Genomic DNA, 15469 nt, shown 5'->3' on the forward strand with positions numbered 1-15469 from the left:
AGTATTACTGCTTTTCAGCACTCAATTAAACCTCCTTTAACCTTTCGCTTAGGGAAACTGACCCCCACAATTACATTCCTACAAGTTCTGACCGCATAAGGCTTTACCAGTTAGACCACCTGGACCAATGGAGAGGTTCTAATGGTGTTAGTTCTGTCTCACTCTGTGGAGGCCACTGAGACAATCCATCATGGTTCTTTTTTACAAGGACAAGAAAATCATGTTTCATGTATATTTTACTACTGAATAGCACAAAAGGAAAAGGTAAACCAGGTTTTTATTAATAATTAGTTTTCAGTTATCATCTTTGATCTTTGATCTGTGTTTTTTTAAAAGCAGGTAAAAAACCACAGAATTCAAGAATAGCAAAATATGCTTGGGAATGAAATCTTTTCTCACAGTGCAGAACTAAGTATGCCTTTTTAGATCAAGACACCAGTTTTTATCTGAAAGATTTCTCTCAATAGCACAGCAACAGGTGAAAGCTTGGTGGAACAAAAAATTGATAAATTTTAAGAAATTATAGCTGCTTCCTAGTTTCTGCAATAACTCTTGAAGGAAAAACTGTAGAGCTAGTGATATATATAGATTATCTATCCATCAATAACATTATAAATTTGAAATTCTGCCATGACACCTGAATCTGTTCCATGTGATTTCAATGGCAAAGCTTAATTTTGGCACTGGAAAGTGTAAAAAGCACGTTGCATTGAAACTTTCTGAAATGTATACTTCAAGTCCACTAGGACAGAGAAAAAATTAAGCATAAATCCTACAAGTAGTGCAAACAAAATCTGATCAAAAGACAGCCTAAGAGGCATCTTCCAGCCTGTCTCACCTTTGCTGGCACTGTGTAAGTGGCCACCTACGTTCATGTAGATAAACTCCTTCATTCCTGCTATCTGGGACAAGTATAGCCAGGACATTTTGTGCCTGTGCTTGTGGTAGTCACGTTTGTTTTTCAGGTTTTGGAAGGAGGTACTCCCTAGCTGGTGCAATTTCAGTGCAAACTGTTGCTCCTCTTCATTGGCAGCAATGTAAATATCTAGAAAATACATAACAGCACAGATCTAAGAAATGAATGATGTCTAACAAGCCAGCTGAAAAAGGGCAGTGAAAGTTTGTCACCTCACTCCTCACCCTTCCTGACCTGCAAGTTTTAGCAAAATCAGTTAATTACACAGTGTGTATCAGAGGTCTGAACGTGAAGAAATTACTGTTCATGGCACTCCAATAGAAGAAATGATGATACAATCTGAAGTATCCTTCAGTGTTCTGGTGTTCTTAAACATATCCTGGAAGAGTTTCTCCTTCCTGATGAATGGACAGACAACTCAAGGGACCAGACTCTTAATTTAAAGTGTTAACAAATACCCTAAACTTAATTTCTAGTGTTTGTCCCAAACAATCCCCTTCTCCAATTGCAAAAGTCACATTCTGTGTCAAACTACATAAGAGGAACCAAGATAGTGTTCTGGGAGTTTTGAGCCTATTTTATTTTACTACCTTATTTTTAAGTGGGATGAAAAAGCTGAAATCATCTTTTTGTTAAATGGTTTGAAACTCTTCACAAAGCGCAACGCAAGTAAGCACTTGCCTGCTTTTTAAAAACGCTATATAATTTTTACATATTACAGGCAAAGTTAATTTTATCTATCTTTGTTTTTATCTGCCTGCTAATGCCATGGTCAATACTCTCAGATGAGTCCGTTTCATGGACACACAACAGGAAATAGGCTGAACTGCATCCTCCAAAGTACTTTGATTTTGGTCCAATTCCTCATTAAGTTGACACAAAACTCATTGCATTCACCTTTTCCAGTCACATCTAGTAGCAAATGAACACCATTTTTTCCTACCCTTTAATCTTTCTTTGGTTTTTTTAAGTACCTTTGGCTTTCCTGCCTTCCTCTGATTCTAGACCCATGAACTGAAAAGATTCTGTCAATGATTCTGGAACAGATTTTGCCACCTGGTCAACACAGGAAGAAAGATGAGAAACTTACAGTTTCAGGAGACAGGGGAATGAAGATGTGAGGCTTGGTGTCCTTGTCCAGCTTTCTGTTATGGATTTATTACCTTTCCTTTACAATCTGACTGCCTGCAGAACCAGTTAGTAAATTCTGTGTTCCTGATGTTTCACTATTCCATTTGCCATAAGAAGCAGAAGGAGTCCCAAAGAATCCACAATTGTGTAGACATAAATTATTCTGTAAGGATCTGTCTTTTTCTAAGGGTGTGAAATCTCCAGGAAGAGGAGATCCAATCATTACAGTCAAGACTTACTGACAGCATTCTAGAAATAGAAAATGCTATGTGAAATACCTGTTTTCCTTCAGAACTTCATGAACACCTGTTTTGCTTTATGTTACTGTACCAACCAAAAAACCAAACTAAACCGAAACCAATCAGCCAAACAAACAAAACAAAAACACGAACACCCCCAAAACAACAAGAACAACAAAACGACCAACAAAAACCACCACCACCACCAAAAAACCCCACCACTTCATACCAAAGACACCACTTCAATTTAAAATTTCCAACTTGGCCTGGAACAGGCCAACATTTTGTGAATGCTGAATAATAAAAGCAGACACCTGATCTCCAAAGAAAATAATTAAATGATTACTTTTTCCTTTAAACAGAAACTGTCTGGACGCTTAAGGAGAATGTATCCCATCTGATCCACAACTCATGTTCCACAAATTCATGGATTACTTAGACCACACTGTACTGCAATTATGCAGTGTTCTGATGCTTTCAAGATAAATTAAATATAAGCAGAAGTAAAACTCAACTGAGCTGTGTATTATACAACCCACCAAGCTTCATACTCTGGAAAGAAAACATCCATTTTGACTATGTTGAGTGTTTCATTCCATGAGAGCTCTTGTTGACATACAGTAAGATATGAAAAAGGTCAGTTGAACAAATTTGCATATTTTGTTTTTTCCTTTTGAGAAAGGGAAGTGGAAAGATCACAGCATCCTGAAGGCTAGCATAGGTAACCAAGACTAATCCTCACACCAGTCCTGTTGGCAACTCCTTCAGTAGTTTTGACAGCCAGATCTGGGCCAATCAGGAGCAGTACGAAGAAATCCAGCCAGGCAGAGAGCTACAGTGCCATTCATCAGTCCTGGAAAAAGCATTCCAGAGCTTGACACCTGTGTTCCAATGCTTGCCAAGCACATCCCAGGAGTGGCCACATGGGCATTGGCTTTCACAACAGTGGAACAGAAGGAAAGCAGGAGATCTGTGTGAATCAGTGTGAGCAGTGGGGAACACATTGTCATGGTCCTGAGAATCAGAAGGTAAAAGCTTGGAGGACTCATGCATTTGGTATATGGATAGTTTAATAGGGGAAGCAAATGTTGCGCACGCAAGCAAAGGAAAATAAGGAATTAATACCCTGCTTCCCATGGCTGAGCTGGGGTTCAACACCTCCAGCAGAGCCAGGGTCCCATCGCACATCACAGTGACTTGGGAGGACAAATGCCATCACTTCAAATGTCCCCTTTTCCTTCTTCTTCCCCCATTTTACACACTGAGTCTGACAGTCTGGAATATCCCCTGGGTCAGTTTGGGTTACCTGTCCTGGCTGTGTCCCCTCCCAGGTACTCCCAGTCCCCTCACCGGTGTGGCAGTAAGAAAAGCAGGAAAGGCATTAGCTCTGTGCAAACCCTGCTTAGCAATTGCAAAAACACTTCTGTATTATCAGCCCTGAGTTCAGCACAGGTCAAAAACATGGCCCCATAACATCCCCTGGGAACAAAATTAACTCTACCCCAGCCAAAACCAACACAGAGGTCCAGAGTAGAAACTGTGGAGATGGGCCCCTTGTTGATCCCCACTGGACTGTGTCAGTGCCTGGCAGCAGGGAAAGGGCAGAGGGGAGCAGGCAGTGCCTCACAAGAACTTGTCTTTGGGGTTAAAAGAGCAGAACAGGGACAGCCAAACCCAAGCACAGCTCAGCGAATCTTTATTAGTGAAATTCGCAGATCACATACCAAAAAGATGGCTCTGCTTCTGCCTTGCAGCACAAGTCCAGGGTACAAGCACAGGCTCCGTGGGGGAAAAGGCTTTTGGGTATTTGGTATCTGCAGTTTTTAGCCTAAACTGCAGAACAAAATCCAACAGGAATTAAGAATTCACGGTAGCCTCCCATTCTCTGTTCTGAGGGTTATATGCACTTCTCTGACTTCTAATTTCTAGTAAAACATGCAGCACAAAAAAGAGAAACAAGATTCGATCTGCTCGTGGAGGATTAGAAGGCAGCAGCAGGTGCCCTTCCCTGGGATGCCTCATTTGCAGGGTGGGCATTGTGCAAGCACCTGAGTAACTCATAACAGCTCCCTGCAGGCTTAGCAAAGCAGCATCTCTGTTGTGAAGATGAGTTATGCACTTTAGAAAATTGTCACAGAAGGATATAAAGAATTTATTAACCTGCTTCTTGCACAAAGGAGTTTGTTCTCAGCTGGTTTATCTGAAACTCTCACATTGGCAAGTTCAAGCCCTGAGCCCTCTGCACATTGTTTGGTCTTAGAGTCAAATTCTGTCACCTCTTATGCCATGAAAATTGTCTTCTGGTTTAGAAGGGGTGCCTCAAATTCATGTTCCTAATTTTCAGCTATGAGGCTCAGTAAAATTATTAACCTCTCCTGGACTTTTGAAATGTCAAATTAAGTACTATTGGATAAACAGGAAAATAACTTTGAGACAAATGGATAAATCATTTCCCCACATCAAAACATTTATTTAACTGGATGCAGCTTCTTTCTTTCTTTCTTTCTTTCTTTCTTTCTTTCTTTCTTTCTTTCTTTCTTTCTTTCTTTCTTTCTTTCTTTCTTTCTTTCTTTCTTTCTTTCTTTCTTTCTTTCTTTCTTTCTTTCTTTCTTCTTTCTTTCTTTCTTTCTTTCTTTCTTTCTTTCTTTCTTTCTTTCTTTCTTTCTTTCTTTCTTTCTTTCTTTCTTTCTTTCTTTCTTTCTTTCCCCTCTTCCTTTTCCATTGCTTGTTTCATTTTTGCTGTGAGATTTTCTTTGCAAGAATTAGTATGAATGGAAAGAAGAGATCACTGTCTTGGGTTTGTACAGTACAAAGATATAAAAGAAAGAAGAGCAAGCCCACTGCACTGAAATATTCACAGCTGAAGATACAGAAACCAGTTGTATGTGCAGGCACATGGTGGAATAAATATACAGTGACACTCAAATCCTGACACCCAAACTTCAATGCAGTGAAGCCAGAGTAGAAATCTGCACACCTGTCACTGTGTGACTACTCTGGCATCTCCAGGGCTTTCAGCAGCTGGGAACAAAACATGGTTTTGGCTCTGCCATTTTTTACAGTGTCCTCTGCTAGGAGGCCTGAAGGCCTTGCCTTTGGAATGGCGTGGAACCCACAAGCAGTTTTTACTCTCTCTAATTTCCAAGGGTATTCTAAAAGCTGATTACTGGAGACTAAAGCACTGCTGTGATGCTGTTTCTCAGCTAACCTGCACTGTGCATTTGTGCTGTGTAACTGGTACCCACTGTGCTGACAAGAGGGAGGGTTGCCATTTTCTTTGGTTTCATCTCTCAGGAGTTTTAGGTATTTCTCACCTATAATCAGACTTATTAAGAGCTTAAGGCATAAATCACCTAAAAGAGAGCTGGGAGAAGAAAATTCAAAGCAGAGTGTTTCCATTACCAAAAAGAAAAACCCGAACAACTCCCACTGATTAAATTCAACAAAAAATATTTACTTGGCTCATTCCAAAACAAGGAATGTACTTCTGAAAACAGTTCAACCAAATGGCAACTTGATGTGAATTTGATTCAAAGCTCACTAAAGCCAAAGTGGGCTTTTCATCAAATAGATGCAACTTTTGCCTGTTTTCACTCAGTATGAGGTCTCTTGTGATGTGCAATGTTTCATATGTAACTGTGCCCACAGCCCTGGTGCAAAGTACCTATCCCAGATGCCTAACAACCAGAACACATGGTCACTGTCAGTGAACCTTTGATGGCCCTTTGGCTGTGCTATTGTTGCTTTTTCTTGTGAACAGCTGTCTTTGTTTCCCACAGGTATTTTGCTTTCTGCCAGGAGCAGTGAATGAACCACTCCAGCTGACCTGTGAATTACATCTCCAGAATGAGCAAGCATCCTGCACAACAGCACCTGATCTAATCTTTCCCTTTCATCTGTGCTGAGGGAAAGTCGAGGTAAACTCATGTTGAATGTCTGAGTTCACCCAGTGGCTGATAAGACCTCTTTTAATGCATCCAGTACAATGAGTAATTATCCCAACCAACACAATCATTGTGTACAGTGTGTCTCATGTACCAATGAAAATGTGCATTTGTGACCCATCTGTGTGACACCAGTCACTGTGGTTCTGTTTTCCTATCCCTATTCTCACACATGACTTTTAATGAAGTAGCAGAGGTTTTGTTTTTAAGAGCCTCTGGTGGAAGCAAAAGAAGTGGGAATAGTGGAGGTGCAGATAGGGAGACAGTAACTAAAGAGACTTCATAAATTTGAAGTACCTAGGCAGAACTTTTGGGGAAGTTCCTGCCCTTCTGCTTTTGAAGGGTCTGCTCAAAGCCACAGGTTTGGAAGACAGACAGGTCAGAGATCAATCCTTAGTAAGGATGGGGAAATAAGGCCTTCCCCTCCTCATTGGCTTGAATTTGAAACATTCACTTTGTCCAACATTTCTGCTCCCCTAAGGTGAGGACTTTTGTAACTACTGTCCAGGAGAGTAGGCAGGAAAGGTGAGCATGTTGGTGTGACAGCTTTTCTTTGGGAATGGCTAAGGATACTGAGCTGGAATTCTCCACTCCCCTCCCAGGTGGTACATGGTGATAAGTTTCAAGATCATATTAAATAGGATCTATATGTACATAAGCTGATTTTTGAAGAAAACTTGTACTTTTACAGAGAGTTATTCTTTGCCCACATGGAGACACAGGATGCCAGTGTAAGTAGCACAGAATCCAAGTTTGCACATTGTCCCTCTGCTCCATGGCAAGTGCCCTGGGTGTTCTTTTGTGTGGCATGGCAAGAGCAGCTCACAGCAGCTTCGTGTTGCTGTTCAGTCGGAGGCTGGAGTACATCCCCACATGCCACACCAAGTTGGGCTCCACCACAAAGGCATTCTTGCCCTTGCCCCACAGCAGTGAGTAGAGGGCGGTGTCCTTGGCAAAGCCCTGGCGGCAGCGCACCCCCCGCAGGTATCCTAAGGCCTGGTGGGCAGAGGCAGCGGGGAAGAGCATGGCAGGCGTGCAGCACTCACTGGCCTGCACCACGTTGTAGAGCGCAGGTGCAGGCGGCAAGGTCAACAATTTGTTGCGAAGAAAGGCGCTGAGTATCAAAACGCCACCAATATGATTAGGTTTTTATATGGTTACAGGTAGAAGCAGGCATAGTGAAAGAACTTATGATTGATTACGATCTAATGTGTAAGCATTTTAAGTAATTGTTCATTGGTTCATGTCCTCATCTAGGAAGTTCTTCTTTCTCTTGCCATATGAATAGCATTTCTATCTATATGCCTCTATGAGAAGCTGCAGGAACTTGTTACATGTTTTCAGCTTCAAGGAGGAATCCGGGAAAGGGCCCAACCAGTTATTACATTTGCTACTTTTTTGCTAATTCAAGGCAAAGTAAGAACAGCATAGCACACAGCAGGCACAGTAAAAGACTTCATAGTGTAGCCTGATAGGAGGGATTGTTCAATCCTTCTATTAATAAATTGTGGCCTCTCTCTTCTAAGAACTCCGCTACATAAACCAGCTTCCACCACACTCCCTGGTCCACTGCTTTTAGAGGTACAAGAACTTCTCCATGAGCTTCTCAGCTTGTGGAGAGGTCAGAAAACTCACAGGAGACCTGCTTCAAGAAAAGGCACTGAACCACTCACAGAGGACATCAGATCTGCCTGCAGAGTTCTCTCTGTTGAGGCATGAGAGACACAGAAGCACTGCTACACAAGCTTAGGTTGCTTGTGGAGAGCACAGAAAACACGCAGGGCTTCTGTTACAACAAATTCACAGAACCTCAATCCTAGCCACACTAACAATCTTGCATTGTTCTTCCTGTTCCAGTGCTTTAGAGTCATGGGAGCTGCTCCACAAGCTTCTCTGCTTATGGAAAGCACAGAAAACACAGGGGGCTCTTGTTTCAAGAAAAGCCAAAGATTTCCCCTCGGAGGCCACCACTACTGGCTTACAGCATACACTCTATTCCTGTGCCACTAGAGGCACGAAAGATGGTCCACAGCTTTCCCTCCTCCTGGGGGAGCACAGAAAGAACACAAAGCTCCTATTTCGAGTAAAGCCACAGAAAACCTCTCTGAGGCCACCAGATCTCCCTGCTGCCTTCTCCCTATTCCAGGGCTAGTAGAGGCACAAACGATGGCCCAAAAATATCTCTGCTCATGGAGAACACAGAAAACACACAGGGATACTGCTGAGTGCAAAGCCACAGAACCCCCCTCATAGGCCACACAAACTGGATCGCAGCATTCTCCCCCTTCCCGTGCCACCAGAGGCATGAACGATTGTCCACAGCTTTTTCAGTTCCTGCAGAGCACAGAAAGCAGACAGGGCTCCTGTTTCGAGCAAAGCCACAGACTCCCCCCCTGAGGACACCCAATCTAGCTTGCAGCATTCTCTCCCTTTCCATGCGACTAGAGGCACGAACACTTCTTAACAGCTTTCTATGCTCCTGAGGAGCACAGGAAGCATGCCGGGCTCCTCTTTCACGCAAAGCCACTGAAGCCCACTTCAAGACCACCCAAACGCTAGTGTGACCTTGTGGCAATCGCGCGCTTCATGTGCCACTAGAGGCACGAACATTGGTCACATCTCTCTCTGCTCCTGGAGATCAGAGAAAGCACCCAGGGCTCCTGGTTTGAGCAAATGCTAAGAACATCCCTCTGAAACCACAAGACCTGCCTGTAGAAATTTGTCTCTACAGGGCTAGTAGAGGCAAAAATGATGGTCCAATGGCATCACTAATTGTGAAGAGCACAGAAAACACAAAGCATTTCTGTTTCCAAGCAAAGCAACGGAACACACCTCCGAGGCCACCAGTTCTTCCTGCAGCCTTCTCTCTGCTATAGGCCTGGTAGAAATACAAGCGATGGCGCAAAGACACTTCAACTCCTGGAGAGTGCAGAAAACACACAGGGCTCCTGTTCCAAGAAAAGCCACAGAACACCTCTCTGTGGCCATCACAACAAGCTTGCAGCAGTCGCCCTCTTCCCAATACACTGGAGGCACGAATGATGGTCTGCAGCTGTCTCTGCTCCTGGAGAGAACAGAAAGCACGCATGTCACTTGTATCGAGCAAATCCGCACAAGCCCCCACTGAGGCCCCCCCAAACTGGCTCTACAGCATTCTCCCGCTTCCCATGCCGCTGGAGGCAAGAAGGATGATCAGCACCTGTCTCTGCTCCTGGAGAGCAAATAAAGCACACCAGGCTACTGGCTCGTAGAAAGCCACAAAATCCCCCTCTGAGGCCACACAAAACTAGCTTCCATCATTCTCCCTCTTCCCGTGTGACTACAGGCACAAATGTCTGGTCCGCAGCTCTCTTTGCTCCTGGGGAGCACAGGAAGCACACAGGGCTCCTCTTTTGAGCAAAGCCAGAGAACACTCCCTCTGAGGCGACCAGACCTGAACAGCAGTCTACTCTCTGTTCCAGGGCTAGTAGAGACAAAAATGATCATCCAAAGGGATCTCTGCTTCTGGAGAGCAAACAGAACACACAGGGTTCCTCTTTCAAGCAAAGCCACAGAACACTCCTCTGAGGCCAAGAGATGTGCCTGCAGTTTTCTCTCTGTTCCTGGGCTAGTAGAGGCACAAATGACGCCCAAACGCATCTCTGCTTGTGGAGAGCACATGGCTCCTCTTTCAAGGAAAGCCACAGAAACCACCTGTGAGGTCACTAGAACAGGCTTGCAGCATTTGCCTGCTTCCCGTGCCACTAGAGGCACGAACGATGATCTGCAGCTCTCTCTGCTCCTGGAGAGCACAGAAAGCACGCTGGGCTCCTATTTCAGGCAAAGCCAGAGAAGCCCTCTCCGAGGCCACGCAAATCGGCTTGCGACATTCTCCCGCTTCTCGTGCTGCTGGAGGCACGAACGATGATCAGCAGCTCTCTCTGCTCCTGGAGAGCAGAGAAAGCACGTCGGGTCCTGGTTCGACCAAATGCTAAGAACATGCCTGCGAAACCACAAGACCTGCCCATAGAACTCCCTCTGCTGCACAGCTGGTAGAGGCACAAACAATGGTCCGATGGCATCTCTGCTTGTGGAGAGCACAGAAAACACACACGGCTCCTGTTTCGAGCAAAGACACAGAACATCCCTCCGAGGCCGCCATATCTGCCTGCAGCCTTCTCTCTGTTCCAGGGTTCGTAGACGCTGCAGCGATGGCTCCGAGTCTTTATTCTGTGTCTGTGGAGAGCACAGAAAACACACAGAGCTCCTCTTTCAAGCAAAGCCACAGAACACACCTCCGAGCCCACCAGGTCTGCCTGCAGCTTTCTCTCTGTTCCCAGGATGGCAGAGGCACGAACGAGGGACCAAAGGCATCTCAGCTTGTGGAGAGTACAGAAAACACAGGGCTCCTGTTCCAAGCAAAGCCACAGAACTCTTTTCTAAGGCCACGCAAACTGGCTTGCACCATTCTCCTTCCTCCTGTGCCACTCCAGGCACGAACGATAATCCACAGCTTTCTCTCCTCCTAGAGAGCACATAAAAGAACAGGGCTCCTGATTCGACCAAAGCCAGAGAACACTTCCTCTGAAGCCACCAAACCTTCCAGGAGTCTACTCTCTGTTCCAGGGGTAGTAGAGGCAAAAAACGATGACCCAAAGGGATCTCTGCTTGTGGTGAGCACACAGAACACACAGGGTTCCTCTTTCAAGCAAAGCCACAGAACACTCCTGTGAGGCCAAGAGATGTGCCTGCAGTCTTCTCCCACTTCCCTTTCCATTGGATTCACGAACTATGGTTCACAGGTTTTCTCTTCTCCTGTAGAGCACAGAAAGCACTGCAAGCTCCTGTTTCAAGGAATGCCGCAGAAACCGCCTCTGAGACCACCCAAACTGCCTCACGACCTTCTCTTCCTTCTCCTACCTCTGGAGGCACGAAACGTAGTCAGCAGCTTTCTCTTCTCCTGGAGAGCACGGACGGCATGCCGGACTCCTGTATCAATGAAAGCCGCACATACCCCCATTGTGGCCACCCACACTGGCTAGTCGCATTTGCTTGCTTCCTTAGAGGAGCGAAGGTTAGTCAGAATCATTCTCTTCTCCTGAAGAACACAGAATGCACGCCCGAATCCTGTTTCGAGCCAAGACGCAGAAGCCCCTCTGAGGCTATTGAAACTGGCTTCAGGCATTCTCCCGCTTCCCTTAATGCTGGAGGCACGAACGATAGTCAGTGGCTTTCTCTTCTCCTGCAGAGGACACAAAACACAGAGGGCTCCTGTATCAAGCAAAGCCACAGAAACCCCCACTGTGGCCAGTTAAATTGGCTCGCAGCATTCGCCTGCTTCCCGTGCCCCTGGAGGCGCGAACGATAGTCAACACTTTTCTCCTGGAAAACACAGAAAACAGAGGGCTCCTCTTTCGAACCGAGCTGCAGAACCTCCCTCACAACCCTCCCAAAATAGCTCACGACATTCTCCCGTTTCCCTTTCCATTGGAGGCACGAACTATGGTCCTCAGGTTTTCTATTCTCCTGGACAGCACAGAAAGCACGGCAAGATCCTGTTTCAAGGAATGCCACAGAAACCTCCTCTGAGACCACCCAAAACGGCACACAGCATTCTCCCTCTTCCCCTGACACGAGAGGCACAGGTTTCTCTGCTCATAGAGAACACAAAATGCACTCAGGGTTCCTGTTTCGAGCAAATCCCTAGAACCCCCCCTATCTGAATCCACCCAAACTGGCTTGTAGAATTCACCCTCATCACATGCCCCTAGATGCAAAAAGGAAGGTCCACAGATTTCTCTGCTGTTGGAGAGTACAGAAAGAATGCAAGGCTCCTGTTTTGAGCTAAGCCAAAGAACCCCCTTCTGAGCACACCAAAACTGGCTTGCAGCATTCTCCCTCTTCGCGTGACACGAGAGGCACGAACTACGGTGCACAGTTTTCTATGCTCCTGGGGAGCACAAAATGCACACAGAGCTCCTGTTTCGAGCAAATCCACAAAACTCTTCTGTAAAGCCACCCTGCTTGCAGTCTTCACTTTCTTCTCGTGACAGGAGAGGCATGATCAATGGTTCTCAGCTTTCTCTGCTCTTGGAGAGCATAGAAAGAACACCAAGCTCTTGTTTCAAGCAAAGCCAAAGAACCCCCTTTTGAGCACACTCGAACTGGCTTGCAGCATTCTCCCTCTTCCCGTGACAGGAGAGGCACAAACTACGGTGCACAGCTTTCTCTGCTCCTAGAGAGCACAAAAAGCACACAACGGCTCCTTTTTCGAGCAAATCCAAAAAACTCCCCTCGAAAGCCACCCAAACCGTCTTGCAGCATTCTCTTTCTTCTCGTGACACAAGAGGCATGATCGATGGTCCCCAGCTTTCTCTGCTTCTGTAGAGCACAGAAAGCATGGCGAGCTCTGGTTTCAAGCTAAGCCAAAGAACCCCTATGTGAGCACACCAAAACTGGCTTGCAGCATTCTCCCTCTTCCCATGACACGAGAGGCATGTCCGATGGTCCACAGCTTTTTCTGCTCCCAGGGAGCACAAAATGCATACAGGTCTTTTGTTTTGAGCAAATGCACAAAATCACTCCTCTGAGGCCACCCAAACTGGCTTGCAAAATTCACCCTCATCACATAGTCACTAGATGCAAAAAAGAAGGTCCACAGCTTTCTCTGCCCATGGAGAGCACAGAAAGAAGGCAGGGCTCCTTTTTGAAGCAAAGCCACAGAATCCCCCTCTAGATTCACCCAAACTGGCTTGCAGCATTACTTTTCTTTATGAGGCACTAGAGACTTGAACGACAGTCCACAGCTTTCTCCGCTTTTTGACAGCACAGAAAGAATGAAGGGCTCCTGTTTCGAGTTAAGCTAGGGAGTATGCTCTGAAAACACCCAAATTGTGTTATACCATTCTCTTTCTTCCCGTGCCTCCTGGGGAACGAACTACAATCCACAGCTTTCTCTGCTCCTGGAGAGCACAGAAAAGCACACAGGACTACTGTTACTAGCAAAGCCACAAAACTGCCTTAAAAGCCACCACAGCCAGCTTGCAGCATTCTCTTTCTTCTCGTGACATGAGAGGCATGATCGATGGTCCTCAGTTTTCCCTGCTCATGTAGAGCACAGAAAGCACGGCGGGCTCCTGTTTCGACCTAAGCCAAAAAACCCCTGTGTGAGCACCCACAAACCGGCTTGCAGCATTCTCCCTCATCCCATCACATAAGAGGCACAAACTACGGTGCACAGCTGTCTCTGCTCCTAGAAAGCACAGTAAGCAAACAGTGCTCCTGTTGCAAGCAAATCCCTAGAACACCCCACTCTGACACCAGCCAAATTGGCTTGCTGAATACACCCTCATCACATGACACTAGAAGCAAAATGGAAGGTCCACAGCTTTCTCTGCCGTTGGAGAGCACAGGATTTCTCCCAGAAAAAAAGGTACCACCCATGGGAATCCTGGCTTTCCTGACAGTTTCAAAGGTCTCCCGCAGAATGACACCTAGAACCTGTGGGGGTGGATTCAGTATCCCAGGGAAAAGGGCCACCGTTCGTACCCAAGACGCCCTGCCCTGGGCCGGCCTTCCACCGGCCAGAATTCGAGACGGATCAGGGTTTCTCCCAGACCGAAGGTACCACCCATTGGAATACTGTCTGGCGTGGGAGTGCCAAAGGTCTCCTGCAAAATGACACCAGGAACCAGGAGGGGAGGGGTCGGTATCCCAGGGAAAAAGGCCACGGTTCGTACCCAAGACGCCGTGCCCGGGGCCAGCCTTCCACCAGCCAGAATTTGAGACGGATCAGGGTTTCTCCCAGACCCAAGGTACAACCAATGGTAATCCTGGCTTGACTGGCAGTGCCAAAGGTCTCCCACAAAATGACACCTGGAACCTTTGGGGGTGCGCGTTCGGTTTCCATGGGAAAATGGCCACCATTCGTACATGACACGCCATGCTCGGGGCTAGCCTTCCACCAGCCAGAATTCAAGACGGACCAGGGTTTCTCCCAGACCCAAATTACCACACATGGGAATCCTGGCAGGCCGGGAAGTGCCAAACGTCTCCTGCAAAATGACACCAGGAACCTGGACGGGCGAGTTCGGTTTCCTAGGGAAAAGTGCAACTGTTCATGCGCAAGACACAGTGCGCAGGGCCGGCTTTAGGCCAGACAGAATTCAAGACGGATCAGGGTTTCTCCCAGACCCAAGGTACCATGCATGAGAATCCTGGCTGGCCTGGGAGTGCCAAAGTTCTCCTGCAAAATGACACCAGAAACCTGGGGGGACGGGTTCGGTTTCCCAGCGAAAGGTTCCACCCTTTGTGCCCAAGACGCCATGCCTGGTTCCGACATTCCGCCGGCCAGAATTTGAGACGGATCAGGGTTTCTCCCAGACCCAAGGTACCACCCATGGTTATCCTGACTAGCCTGGGAGTGCCAAGTGTCTTCCGCAAAATGACACCAGGAACCTGTGGGGTCGGGTTCGGTTTCACAGTGAAAAGGGCCACCGTTCGTGCCCAAGACGCAGTGCCCAGGGCCCTTATGCCGGCCAAAATTCGAGACGGATCGGGGTTTCTCCCAGACCCAAGGTACCACCCATGGGAATCCTGCCTGGCATGGGAGTGCCAAAGGTCCCCTGCAAAATGACACCAGGAACCTGGGGGGGCGAGTTTGGTTTCCCAGGGAAAAGGGCTACAATTCTTAACCAAAATGCCGTGACCAGGGCCAGCCTTCTGCCGCCAGAATTCGATATGGATCAGGTTTTCTCCCAGACCCAAGGCACAACCCATGGGAATCCTGGCAGGCCTGGGAGTGCCAAAGATCTCCTGCAAAATGACACCAGTAAACTGGGTGTTCGGTTTCATTACCCCAGGGAATAGGGCCAGCGTTCGTACCCATGATGCCGTGCCCGAGGCCGGCCTTCCGCCGGCCAGAATTCAAGACAGATCAGGATTTCTCCCACATCAAAGGTACCACCCATGGGAATCCTTGCAGGCCAGGGATTGCCAAAGATCTCCTTTAAAATGAAACCAGGATCTTGGGGGGCCGGGTTCAGGTTCCCCGGGCAAATGTCCACCCGTCGCGCCCAAGACGCCATGCCCAGGTCCGACCTTCCGCCGGGAAGACTTCAAGACGGATCAGGGTTTCTCCCAGACCGAAGCTACCACCCTTGGGAATCCTGACTCGCCCGGGAGTGCCAAAGGTCTCCTCCAAAATGACACCAGGATGGTGGGGGAGTGGGTTCAGTTTCCCAGTAAAAAGGGCCAACGTT

The 15469-nt window shown here is 47.0% G+C and overlaps 1 long non-coding RNA gene and 1 pseudogene across 1 annotated transcript in view; both read right to left on the reverse strand.

Annotated features, from left to right (window-relative positions):
- LOC136374088 (uncharacterized) overlaps nucleotides 1-15469 on the reverse strand; it is a 212896-nt gene that overhangs the window by 146888 nt on the left and 50539 nt on the right. The window lies entirely within an intron of this gene.
- Nucleotides 1-15469, reverse strand: part of LOC136373852 (uncharacterized) — a 47282-nt pseudogene that overhangs the window by 10380 nt on the left and 21433 nt on the right.

The sequence above is a fragment of the Sylvia atricapilla genome, chromosome Z (assembly GCF_009819655.1).
Source record: "Sylvia atricapilla isolate bSylAtr1 chromosome Z, bSylAtr1.pri, whole genome shotgun sequence".
Taxonomy (NCBI): Eukaryota; Metazoa; Chordata; class Aves; order Passeriformes; family Sylviidae; genus Sylvia; species Sylvia atricapilla.